A 14,735-nucleotide genomic window follows, 5' to 3' on the forward strand; every position below is an offset into this window, starting at 1 on the left:
CTGGAGTACGATACACAGATACACAAAGTGGCCAGGGAGAAATACATGAGGAATTGGATAAACCATGACAAGTCCAAGACGTATGTGGCATTACGTGGTGGTAAGGTTTGTGGGTACGGAGTGCTAAGGACCCAGGATTCTTACAACCAGATTGCTCCCTTGTATGCAGATGACAAAAGTGTAGCAAAAGGCTTATTTCGCCATCTGGCAAGTGAAGTTCCCACAGGGGAAAAGGTAGGATTTTCTAGTCCCTTTGAAAACTCTGCGGCTACAGAGTTTGCAGCTGTGAATAAAATGATGAAACCGGGAATACCGTTGGTCATGGTCTACAAGAATGACCCGGTTAACGTAGATACAGACAAAGTGTACGCAGTGTCATCTAATTCATTCGGAACATGTTAAATGACAGAAATTAATAAATAACTACATATCAGTATTACGATATTCTGAATGTGATACATATCTCCAAGAAACTGTTTTAGAATACGCCGGGTCAAGCGCACTCTAATTCCTTGATGAGGCAAGTACAAATGTATTTCCTTGGGGAAATCTGGTTGTGAAGCAACTAAAGTATTTTACCGCAGATGTTATGTTTACAATGCATTAATGATTAATGTGCCAGTGACGTTGTATACAAGACTATAGCTTACGTTGTGAATTATTATATTTATCTTATTTTATATTTATTTATTTCTGGTTGTTAATTGTTACCTCGACAGGTAAAACATAAATGTTTTTATTAAATAAATAAAAAAATACTTTTATATAACTTCCTGGAATTTGTATTCATTTTATCTGTACATGACACACAGATCTGCTAATACAATTATTGATAGTACGTTGATGGTATACCATCACATCAAATGCATTAAAGATATGAGTATTGAAACCCAAATATAAATTACGCCTTAATCTATCTTTGAAACAATAGTTTCAGGAATATTGGTCTAAAACCTACTGAAAATTATGAAGGTTTATATTTTTTTTTAGGAAAATCAATATGTTATTTAAAACAATCTGGTATTTCAAGTGATAATAAACCACTGTTTTCATTGGTCGTAATATCAACACTTGGAGGTTTTATAAAACTACATCGGAAGAAAAAAGCCATCAACGTCAGAAATATATATTATACAAAACATTCTAATAACTCTAATTTTCAAAGCAAAAAGGAAAAAAAACCGAGTTGAATATATTTTTCTCTTTATTAACAGGTTAAAAAAACAACCCCTTATTCAGATCAGTTATCCTGATTTGTAAAATAAACGTTGACCTCGAAGCATGACTCGTGTGTTTGATACACAGGACATATGTATACTGGAAATCCCAGCAGATTGTCGCTTAATATAGTTAAGTTTATAAATAAACTGATCACGTGATATATTCATCAATCGTTCACAAAACAACAAATAAGACAATGTACAACAAAGAGTATATTGTACTTTGTGCTATTGTTGTTGTAGTTGAGTTTAGGTGATTAGCGAGTTAATATGTTCATCAATAAATATTCAGATATCTATAATTTCGTTATCAATCTGTGTACAACATATCACCCTATAGTTGGTTATGTTTCTGTAGTTAAAGTTTGATGATTGGCGAGTCGATATCTACGTCAACAGTTTTTAGATATTGATACCCCTCCCTGGAAATAAAATACAGGAAACTTGTTTTTAACTGACACCAAACTTTTATATCTTCCTTGAAACGTGAGCAAACTCTTAACAGTTGAAAATTACACTTCAAATAGACCCAAATCATGAAATCATATTTAAATATGGAATTATCAATCATTAACTTATTTGATTTAGGTATTTCACTTTTTGTAATTTTTATATATCACAACAACATTTGACTTAAATCAGCATTTTGTTATGCTATCTTATAATATATAATCTATTGACAAACAAAATAAGCGAGTTCACTTTAAAATTGTTATTTATCAGCACACAGCGAAGTCTTCAACATGATTACCCATTAAATGTATTTACTAGACTGGAAAACCTGTAGATTGCTTACTAGTAATGATTACAATTTTCAAAAAGGATCAATTTTCACAGAGTTAACAAAATCGGTAACGTTACTTTCAGTAACTTTCAAGTTATTGATACTGGTATCTGTATATATTCTGGTAAAATGAACAAAGGACACGTTTCAAAAGGATCAATATCCAAAGGTTTAACAAAATTGGGATTGACATAATTGTACATTTAAAAAAATACTTTTAAGCCTCATTACCTACGGATGCAGTCAAGCTGTATCAGTTAGACAAAGGGGATATATAACAATGGCACAAGCTTTAGGTATGCTGCATACGGTTACTGCATCCGGAGTCAGACCTAGCAAGCAGTTTTCACATACACGTCTACAATTGTACATAGTAATATAAAAATATAGAACCTTGTATCACTTTTGGAAACAACAAGATATACGTTGATTGTTCTTTGAGTATATGACTAATTTCGTTACTTTTGGGTTATTGATGTTTGTATATCTTGATATTCTGTACACAATAAGTGATACGTTAATTGTTCTTTGAGTGTGTGACTGATTTCGTTATTTTCAGTAACATTCGGGTTATCGATAATTGTATCTGTAGATACTCTGGTAAAAAGAACAAAGGAAGACGTTGATGAGTCATAGGAAATGGCGGTCCTGGAGCTATTCACAACTATTTTGGCACTTACAGTTTTCAATACATATCGATTTCATAATCTAAGCATAATATTGGCTTTATTTTATTCAACAATATAAGTCAGTATTTATATGACTTGGTAACTTGTGGAATTCACTTTTTTTGTAATATATTACATTAATGTATTAATGGAAGTAAATTTGCAGAGTATACATGTATATATATATAATCGAGTATTTTCTATGAATTTCCTCTGTGCTGGAAATGTATAGGTGAGTTGCGGGGAAACTTGTAGACTATATAGTAAACAATTCGCTGATGACGTCAATTGTTTATTTCCATGAATACACTTGACCACTTGACACCAATACAAGGTTAGACTTATTTGTTAGATTTATAAATGTAATGTGATTTTGTTAAGGTGAAGAAAGCCGTCATTTTCTACCAATGTTATCCTCATTAACTACATCTGGCAATGAAAATTAAAAAAAACCCAGTATTTTGAATTAAAATGGTGATAAGAAAATATATGCAAATCACAAAAAAGTGATAAATAGAGAATGAAAAACCCTAAATCGGAGAGCGTCGTGGTTACAACTTTTGCAGTGGAGTCTCTACTTTGTCTTTTAGTTAATAACTACCTTTTAAATTGAAATCAAGATCCATTAAGCCAGCGACAATCGTTAACAACGATTGCAGCAACACAGAACATAATGAACCGGCTGAACTAAAACCATCCCAATAAATATTAGCAGAAAATAATAATCTGTCACCTAAATATTTTCTAATGTACTGGCTGATTAATTCGATTATCTGTCTCCTTACCTCTTTCCGTACCGTTGTCGTGTACACACGACAAAATAATAGGCCCTCTCACCCCCGTTGTCGTGTACACACGACAACAGACTTTGGTGTAACTTGTCTGATGTTACATGTAAGCTGGTTATCGCAAACGACAATAGCGCAAATACAATTATTTGTCGTTAATTGTAACGGGATGAGCGCTTGTCTATCTATGTAGATAATAAAACACTGACGACTGTCATACAGTACACACATATTTATTTACAATGACATATAATGACTAAGAAATACATACAGCACCTTATTCTCACACCCTTTTACACCTTTGACAGAACACAACAATTACATAGCAAAACTAAATTACATATGGGCTGGATCCACTATTGCTGTAATTTATATATATATATATCTGTAGTCTACCACTGTACAAGTGGGCAGTATTCCACAAATGATGTACAATGTTAATTCCTTACATGGTACCAGCACCGTCACACTTTACTAGCGGGCAGAGTTCCACTTTCAGTTTACAACGATACCAGTCACATGCCTTCACACCCCATAGCCATGGACAACATCCAACATCAGTGAAGGTGGTATACATACTGGTCCTTCATCCCTCGTCGGACAGCCTGGACCAATGGTTTACCTCATCAGACGTCGGCTCATAGCACCGCTATCACTCGCCACCACAGTCTTAGGCTAACCCAGACACACCATGACCTCATCGGCACCATCGGACTCAACAATATCGGGAATAAACGAAAACTGTGGTTTTCGTTAGTATATATCCCGCATATGCGTTCTTAGCAGGTAACGGTGACAATAGACCTGCTATTGTCACGTATTCATAGTCCTCCACCCATCAGTTGGAAAGAAATATTTTCATAGGTGCAGAGTACAACATTTATACTTTGTGACCTATTGTTTTCGAATCTGCTGCAAGATGTTTGCGTTTGGTGTCTCAAATATAAATCAAATGGCGGCAACTTAATTCGATATGAACACTCGTAAATTCATCACCAAACTTTTATGGAAGTAAATAGGAATATTTTAATATAAGACTAAATGAAATCTACATATAATAAGATTTATCTTTTAACGACTTCGTATTCGTTAACGACAATCAATCCCTATTAGGAACCTGCACTACAACGCTGTTTTGAAAACAAGGTTTCGTATTGTTTGTTGCCGAACAGATATCGATTTCTCAGTCATAATTAGCTGCCAGTTAGTCATTATGCTGCGAAAATGAAGAGGTGTGTTTCTATGAACAACAACATAAAACATTAACAACATTTGTTCACGGTTACCTGTTTAATTCTTGCGACAATTACACCTCGTCTAAAAAGTAAATTAATAATCCGCCATTTTGTTACCTGCGCTTGGGCGAGTCTAGTAAGGACATCCTTTAGGACTCACACAACTAAATCAGCCAATTAGCAAGTGTTTCATACGTTTGTAGTTCCTATCTGAAATAAGTTCCGGCTAATTATTGGGCCACTGAAGGAGTTTAATAAGGAACTGATGACAGATTTTTAGATAAATGAAATGTTCAGGTATTTAACTTTTGAAACATATATACTTTTGATATATTTCCATGTCTGTGTGCGGATTTGCACAGGGGCAAAATGGCTGGGGCCGTTTCTGTTTTGGGTCACTCGTTTTGCTTGTAAACTTCCGGTTGTCAACTTCCTAGCGCTGTGACACTCCAATATACCTCTAAACCTACCAAAAAGTCATTTTGTAGCCTTTGCAAGGTATGTATTTATGAATCTATACAGTTGTCACTAGTTTTGAACTTCAAATATTAAAGTTATTAGCTAAAATGTTTGTGAATAACATAAAGTAAATGATTTAGTGAGTCCTGTATAGAATCCGGACCGGTTTTTCGGTACGGAAAGAGTTAAACACTGACTGGATAATAAGAAAAGTCTGTCTCCTCAAAAATACTGGCTGGACAGCAAGGAAATTCGTCTCCTAAAGTACTGGCTGATTCATGCGGTACTTTGTATCCTCAACTTCTGGCTGAATAATGCGGTATTCTGTATCATAAAGTACTGGCTGAATAATGCGGTACTCTGTATCCTAAACTTCTGGCTGAATAATGTGGTAATCTGTATCCCAGAGTACTGGCTAGGTAATGCGATAGTTTGTCTCCTAAAGTACTAGATGAATAATGGGGTACTCTATATCCTAAAATATTGGATAGACAATGCAAACAAATGTCTCCTAAAGTACTGGCTGAATAATGCGGCACTCTTTGTCTTTACTTACAGGCTGGACAAGCCGATAATCTTTTCNCTTGCTTCTGTCGGGGCTCATATCGATCCACTTTAATGACTATACAATGTACATATAACTACCTTAGACCGATCAATTTTGTTACTATTCACGCATGGCGTAAAGATTTGTGATGATTGATTTTATGTTTGTAGTTTTTTAGTGTCTTATGTTTTTGTTAGATGATTATCACATATGCAATAATAAAAAAAAAATCATAATAAAACAAAAGTAAAATGTAGTACTACCTGCTGACGTTGTAGTTGCTATTGTCTGGCATTTACGCATGTACGATTAAAAGAATCAGCACCGGAAATGATAGTCTTAATTAACCAATATGATTTATAATTTATGAGGTCGAAAATGATCCATAACGCCCAAGTCGTTTGTGACTCTTCTTCAAATAAAGACACTTTTCGTGGAGGCTTCTTCTGCATGACTTGCCCGCAGATATAATTAATAAATAATCGAGATTTGTTCACATATGATATTTTATTAACATAATTAAGTAAACTCAATATGCATAATCAATTATAGAGTCGTTCATTGTCCATGTTATCTAAACAGGTAACAATATATTTGTCAACAACATCTAAGTTGAATACATCATAAAATAACACTTAGAATGGTGTATGTCCTTTGATTTCTGAATATGTCTTTGTCTGATGATGGCAATAGTTCTTATCAGAATTCTTTAACGATGTTTCTCGTTTCAAGGTAATTTTGTCTGAGGGTTTTATATGTTTTAGATAACCTTAAATTAATTCTTATTTGTTCTGTTTAGTTTGATTAGTATGCTGCTTATATATTAAATTAATACTTGAAATATTACAACAAAATGGATGTTCCAAAATAAATAATGATGGTAGACGTATACTATATAATGAATAACAGCCTTTTGTTTGGTTGTGAAAATCTTCGTTATACATGTACACAGATCACATGTACATCATTTTTTAAGACATCCTGTTTGATTAAATAGCACTACATCTTAATTGTATTTGTCCTTTCTCTCGTCTTTCTGTTAAGGATAAGTATTTGATGACGGGTATTTCAAAAGTGAAAATATAGGCATATTTGTCTCGGTTCAAGATCAATTTATCTTTTAAAATGTTAGCTTCAGTGTTTATTTTGTTCGAATTTTATTCCCTATTTCGATTTGTGTACCTCGCGTTTTGTACATATTTACAAGTGTACGCCGTATTGCAAAGTCAGCATTCATACAGTATCTTCAATTTTGTTATATTTATACGAAATTGATAATGTTAGTGTGGTAATTTTCTGTTTTCATGCAGGCTCTACTTTCAATACAATCTTAAAACGTGTATCGTAGAAATTCGATAGCAAGGCATAATAATAAGAGAACTAAACCGTCAAATCTTGATAATATACAATAATGTATCGACAATCACATTTTGAATTAAATGATGTGACAGAAAACCGCAAGAAGCTTTTCTGTGACTGGTTGACAGGAATTTTCAGTCTTCCTGATATGTTACTGAGCCTTATTTACGTCACAACAGACATAAATCTCAATTTCTATTCAAGTCTCAAGTGTCCAAGCACTTGATAGAGCTTTATATACTTGTGTTTACGTTTCTCGCCCACTGCGACTCATAACAATGGATGTGACGTCAGGCGAAGTCGTTTACTTAATATTTACATTTCCACTTAATTTGGACTAAATATTCCTACTGAAGAGCAAGAAGTTTCTTTTTCCATCAACTTTAGATAGCGTATGAATACGTTAACACATTTATTTGATTTGATTTGTTACACGTTTTCGTTTGCAATAAACATGTAATTTGTATGTAATATTGTTTTCACGCTGTAATCAAGATAAAACAGCTGTTTAGCTAATCCCACTAAATATAAATGTAAGAATTATATCCTGTTCTGTTGAAGTTAATGGGATATGGAAATCAAAGGGACTGCCTGGCAGTTGATAAAATTTATCTCAAGACCCAATGAGTTTTTTACCCCATTATCCCAAAAAAACAGGCCTTAATCCTTATTGTAATTCGTTTGAGATGTAACACGGCATTTTATTGGTCAATGAAAATTGTTTGCGACGATGAACCATGATATACCGTCAACATATGCAGCCCGGATGGTGTTATTAATGACGTCGATGACCCTGACTGACCCTGACACCTCATGGAATTGATTGATAATGACGCCACGAACAGTAGCGTGACCTTGAAAGGTCAAAATAATTTTGCACACTTTAAATTTTTCCTTGGACACAAATTCACAGCAGTGAGACACATATTTTAAACAAAACTCACAAATGTTTAGCTGTTATGAATCAGAATAGGTATAATACTAGTGTATTTTAAGATTTGGGTTGGTTTATCATAGTTATACCACCACAAATCTCAAAATAAAGTAGGGTTATCTCCTAAATGAAACGTTTACCAGCTAATTACTGTTTAAAACGTTATAAAGTTGTCAGATTTATAAATGTAATTTAATTTGTTAAGGTGAGGAACGCCTTTATTTTCTACAAATGTTGTCCTAATAAACTACATCTTGCTATTCAATTTTAAGAAAGAAACGTATTAGTAATTAAAATACTAATTATGAATTATTAATAGTATTACACAGAATGATTTTACTATATTTACATTCTGTATTGCATTTGCTTATGTTGTTAGCAAACCAAATTCCAGTATATGAGACTGTATACTGCAATTTACAGTGATTCGGTCAGTGTAGGAATACAGCTCCAGGTGTCTTAGGTAAACAAACATGGCCAACAGATACGTTCGGTATCAATAGGCCTAGAGTCAGAGAACTTTCTGGGTTCGTTAGCATTTAGCAACGTAGGTCATCGCAAAAAATAAAGCAACTTGACAAAAATATAAATTTATTATAAGAGGTGTAGATACCACAAAATTATTGTAAGTGCCATTCTAGATACGAAATTACCAAGTTTGTCAACGTCATCACACAGGGGCTCGGTTTCGAGATTTTGGGTTATACATAATGTTGTGTATAAGCGTGTTGCAGTCATATCCGGATGCATTCTACTCCGGTTATTAGTATGTACCTGAAATGCATTGTGGGAAACTGCACGGTAAAAAAATCGCTATTTAAGCACATGGTCGTCGTGTTGTCTGCTTGTGGTGATTAGACACAGAACATTACACATAACATCAGTGAATGACCACAACACTAAAATTCAGCATTTATAAAACCTTGTAAAAGTCGAGGGTATCGACAAGGTTAAATACCTTTTTAAGTGTTGTGGTTCTTCACTTTATGTCACCTATTACTTAAAGTCACGAAACTGAGCCCCTGTGAACGTCGTCACGAATCGTTATCACCTACTGAAAGGACCAATCAAAAATGTCCGAGTATATATGCTTCCGAAAAAAACGTAATATTCCAGTCGATGGAAACAATCGAGTCCGATCAGCGCCGCATCACTTCCAAATACATGTAATCTATCAATGCGGAAAAACAGCTTTAATTTTAAACAAGCGGAAGTTAAGCAATTATTAACAGTTTTTCAACATATACACTCTCATATGAAATAAATAATAAAGTTAAGTTTGTGTTCAAACCATTTTATGTGCGTGTGGTTTTCAATGACACGAGTCACTATATTACTTCTTCTGGAAATGTCGGCTGTTCTGGGATTTGAACTTACTGACGTCACTGATATTATAAGCGGAAAATTCAAACGTATTTTTGCTTCAGTTACTATACAAAACAAACTATATACATACAAATGTAAATATAAGCATTGAACTGTTACAAGATGCAGTATACAGTCGATATGAATGCAATTTGGGTGACAGATAAATATTCATGTCGCCCGTTAAATGTATACGTGACTTATATTATTATATTAGCGTTAAGGCTGTATGCTACATTATACAGTTTACACATATAATGTATACGTGACTTTTATAAAAGTTAAGGCTATATTCTACCTTACACATCATCTCTGTCCTTAGTATCACAATCAAGGTTTTATACTACCTTCCACAATATTTCTGTGATTTGTGCTGGAGTTATCGACTTCCGCTATATCTGTGACTTGAGTTCGATNCTTGCTGGATAGTGAGGAAATCTGTCTCCTAAAATACTAACTGGATAGTGAGGAAATCTGTCTCCTAAAATACTAACTGGATAGTGAGGAAATCTGTCTCCTAAAATAATGGCCGGATAGTGCGACAACGGGTAGTATTGACTTAATTATTGAGATCTAGCAGAAGTCATTTTAAAGAAAGTTTCTTCCACTCTTTATTTGCGGTTTTAATAATTATGAAAACATAAATTTATCTTTGAACTTACATGCTCAATTATAAATATACATGTATGTCTGTAAAAACATGTTTATTATAATTGTATTAGCAACAATCTATTGTTTGTAATGTGATCTTTCTACAGGATTTTTTTTTAATATATCAGTTAGACATTTCTATTTCTAGATAACTGATATTTAGGACAGATCCGTAATGCATTGAATAAATAAAATCAACTGCACATAGAGTAATATTTAGGACAGATCTAAAAATATTTAAATAAACAAAAAACTACAGTGTTATCAAAATAGGATTCAGTGAAACGTTTGATAAACAATGTTTGTACACATAGGTGTATCAAATTTCCATTAACGACAGGCGATGGGAAAACACTCCTCCATATATCTTCCGGTTGGAAAGTTTTTTCTTCCTGTATACTGCATATAAAGCATCAGCTAGCTTGAAATTGAACACAGATTTTCTCATTCATCAACATCAAAACATCTAACAAAGCGCCATTACGTAGTAACAGTTATTCAACCATGTTCAGCACACTTGTCGGAAGATTGCCGAGAACTGCAGTAGCCATGACCAAAGGAAACCTCATCAGATGGTATTTATAATTTAAAATATTTCGTTTTAAATAAATAACAAGTTCTCTTTTCGACAACTTACTGACGTTATATAGCTACAATCGATTATTCCGATTATAACTTTCATCAAGAAGCTACATTTGTTTTGGCCAAAAGTTAATTATTAACATAAATTGTTTATCTATTGACAACAATAACACGTGAATTATCTTTCCAGCTNACAACTGAAGTATTTTACCGCAGATGTTATGTTTACGATGTATTGATGATTAATGTGCCAGTGACGTTGTATACAAGACTATAGATTACATTGTGAATTATTATATTTATACTATTTTATATTTATTTATTTCTGGTTGTTAATTGTTACCTCGACAGGTAAAACATTTATGTTTTTATTAAATAAATAAAATTTACTTTTTATATAACTTTCTAGTATCTTTATTTATTTTATCTATAAATTGTACATAACCTTTACACACAAAAATGTGATTGCACTCAATGAAAGTAAGTAGATAGTACTCCGTTACATCAAATGCATTAAAGATATGAGTATAAAACTTAACTTTAACTAATAATTAATAGTTATATGATTTATGGTCTAAAATCTATATTTGTTTAGAACAATCAATACGTTATACATAGTGTATATCAAAATCTGTTTTTTCAAAAGATAATAAACCATTGTTTTTATTGGTCATAATAAAGATTCTTTGAGGTTTTATAAAACTATATAGGAAGAAAAAAAGTCATTAAAATCAGAAATATATTCCATAAATGTAATTTAATTATACAAAACATATAAATTTCAGAGAGAGGAGAATAAATATTGTAGTTGAATATATAATTTTCCTCTGAGCTAACAGGATTCAAAACAAAAACAAAAATCCCTATTCAGGTCAACTACAATTGTATCCTGATGAGTAATAAACGTTGACCGCGAAGCATGACTCACGTGTTTTGATACACGGAACATATGTATACTGGAAATCACAGCAGCTCGTGCTAAATACAGTGCAATTTCGAAATCAACTCATCACATGATATATACTTCGGTCGGTCACAAAATAACGAATGAGACATTGTAAAAAAACCGGTAAATATTGAATTCGTTACTTTCGGTAACTTTCGGGTTATGGATATTTATAGCTCTAGATACATAACAAGTGATAAGTTGATTGTTCTTTGAGTATATGACTAATTTTGTAACTTTTGGGTTATTGATGTTTAAAATGATGGTAAAATGAACAATGACTACGTTGATGAGCGATATGAAAATGGCGGTCTTCGAGCTATTCACAGCTATTTTGGCGCTTATATTTTTCAATACATGTAGTTACGGATTTATTATTCTAGGAAGAATTCCAGTAAAAACATTGTTTTGATGAAAGTTTGTTTAAGATGGACATCCTATCAAATAAAATAAATCAAAGTTAACTGTCTGTAAAGGTTGATTGGAGATTTTTAAAAAAATACCACATTGATAATAAAGAAAAGGTTTCAGCGACTTTTGCGTGCCAAGTTTTGCCCTTGTCTTGTTCCGTTCTATCTCTTATATTTATTTTGTTATGAAAGCGGTCCACATTCTTTAATAATTTCAATGTGTGTCAATGAAGACTCCAACTTGTACGTAGAAGGGAACTGACCCTTTAACAAACCCTCTTATAAATAAATAAAAAAAAATCGTTCTATACGAGAATGCATATACATAACCATAAAAATAATATAGTTCATCAGAATTTTTTTGAATGATAACCTAAACTTTAAATGGCAACGGCTTTCTGACAAGGTAACTAGTCGAGCTATAATTTCGCTCACTGAACAAAGACGTAATCTAATACGTTATGGAATATTACATAATCATAAAATATTATATAATTATTATAATGTAACTTTTTATTGAGGGTTTGTTTTTCATTCAACTATAAATGTTAGTAATTTATATGACTTGTTAATAAGTGGAATTCACTTTTTTTGTAATATATCACATTAATGTATAAATGGCTGTAAACTTACAGAGTTTATGTGCTAGAAATATATAAGTGAAATCTAGGAAAATTGTACTCAAATATCCACTGTATAGTAAACAAATCGATGATGACGTCAACTGTTTATTTCTGTGAATACACTTTACCACTTGACACCACTACGAGGTTAGACGCTAGCTAGTAATATCTGTTTTTGTTAAATATCTAACAGTGGGAAATAACATATCTATATACAAACCACAAATGTTTGCGGACAATGTCTTACGTGAAAGTTATTAAACTGTAGGCCCTATTTTATCATGTTCATCTAGTTTGTAAAAGAATGGCAGATATAAGCAAATGACGAAACAACATATAATACAATATCTTTTTCGTTAGTTCATTAAAAATAAAAGTTTTAGGAACATTTCATTTCCCGAGGTGACACAAAAGACACAGTGATTTATGTGGGACACATCTATGATTAAACAAAGTATTCAACGTATTACTCGAACACAAGTTGTCGAAGCGTGCTATATTTTTATTACATCTCACGCAGGCTATCCTACATTTAATACGCGAGTAGTAAGCAGGAACTTATGGTAAATTCCCGTTGCTATTGTCAAGGCGTGTGTATAATTATTTATGTAATATTTAACAAAATACTTTATGAGAGCGTTCGGCGCCCGAGCGAAGCTCTTTAATGGTAACACATGCGTACGTAAACAGAGTTGCCTCCCCTTGCTACACATTGCCCTTGAAATTTTTCGTCCGGAAGTAGCCGTCCAGTGGGGAAACCGGAATTGTGTCCTTGAAGCAAAGGCAATTATGTTTCAACTTTAATATCCGTGCTAGAAAACAGAATATAAACGTAAACAGAATTGTTGTTATATTTCGACACTTTCAGAATTTGATAAAAACTAATATACATTCTGTGGAAAAAATCCATCACATTAAATGTGATACAAACATCATATGACGTCACAAAAACGTAATACTCCTTCGGCCTTCATCAGTTATTTCCGATGAAAAATTAACCGTAAAATCTTGGAACTGATGTCCGTTGCATTATCGTTTTGTCGGTGCTTTCAGAACTTTGGTTTATTTCTGTTTTTATCACAGGTACAATAAGTAAACATGCGGATATTTCCATAAGATCCTTTTTGTCATGCACCAGGTTCTGTTAATATTTCTACCGGGAGATATATATATGTATTACACCAAATGGTCTACGTGTACATTTATTTGTTCATCGTCAAAAATTTCATCAGCTTTTGAATACCAATTGTTGAGAATATGAATAAAATATCTAACATATTTGAAGTCTTGTTATAGTCTTTACACAATGTATTTATACATCACCACTCATTAAAGAAACAATTGATAATGCATTTATGTTGTAATCAACATTGATTTTCCAGACCACCAACACGAGTTTGACGCCAAATAAACCAAATAGCCCCTATTTAATAGGCGGAAAAACGTTGTAATACCAGGTGGTTCATTTGTATATATTGTTTTAATACTTTGTTTGTCTATTTTTTTTATTTTTTTCCCCTGTGTACAATTAGTTTGGTTGTTTCCTATTTTTAGATCGGTAGCAAGCATTAATACGATACTTAACAGCTTTCACAGATCCTAACGGCTACCATAAACACTAAAACATAGTTTTTTTCCCCAGTAGAAATGTGCTTTACATAAAACGCATTCAGGTATTAACTTTCGGACTGTTGAACGTAATATTTTTTCATCACAAATAACTGAAATAATATTCTATGAATGCGCTGTTACCGAAAAAAACAGAAAAAGAAAATAGCACCAATTGTTTTATCAGGTTATTGCATCCACCTTGAAAAAATGACATGAAATCTTGATAATGTAAAAACGAAGTGAAGTGAGACAGGAAGCCTTAAAGGGCTCGTAATACTATGATTGAAAGTTCGAACCATTGTCTCGTAGAGAACATTTTTTCTTTTTTCAATATTACATTTAATTGTATTTTTTCAATAAATTTACTTCTAAAAAATCATTTGGAGTTCAATCGCCCAACGGCTGTTCAGCGTTCATAAACAACTAGAACACATCTGTCTTCTCTCCATTTTTTTTATTCTGAAACATTTGTAACACGATTGTGAATTGTCAATTCTAAATTTGAAATAGGGCGAGTTCATTATCCGGATTAAAGTAAAACATTGGTAAAGGG

The sequence above is a fragment of the Mizuhopecten yessoensis genome, unplaced genomic scaffold, assembly GCF_002113885.1.
Source record: "Mizuhopecten yessoensis strain PY_sf001 unplaced genomic scaffold, ASM211388v2 scaffold8149, whole genome shotgun sequence".
Taxonomy (NCBI): Eukaryota; Metazoa; Mollusca; class Bivalvia; order Pectinida; family Pectinidae; genus Mizuhopecten; species Mizuhopecten yessoensis.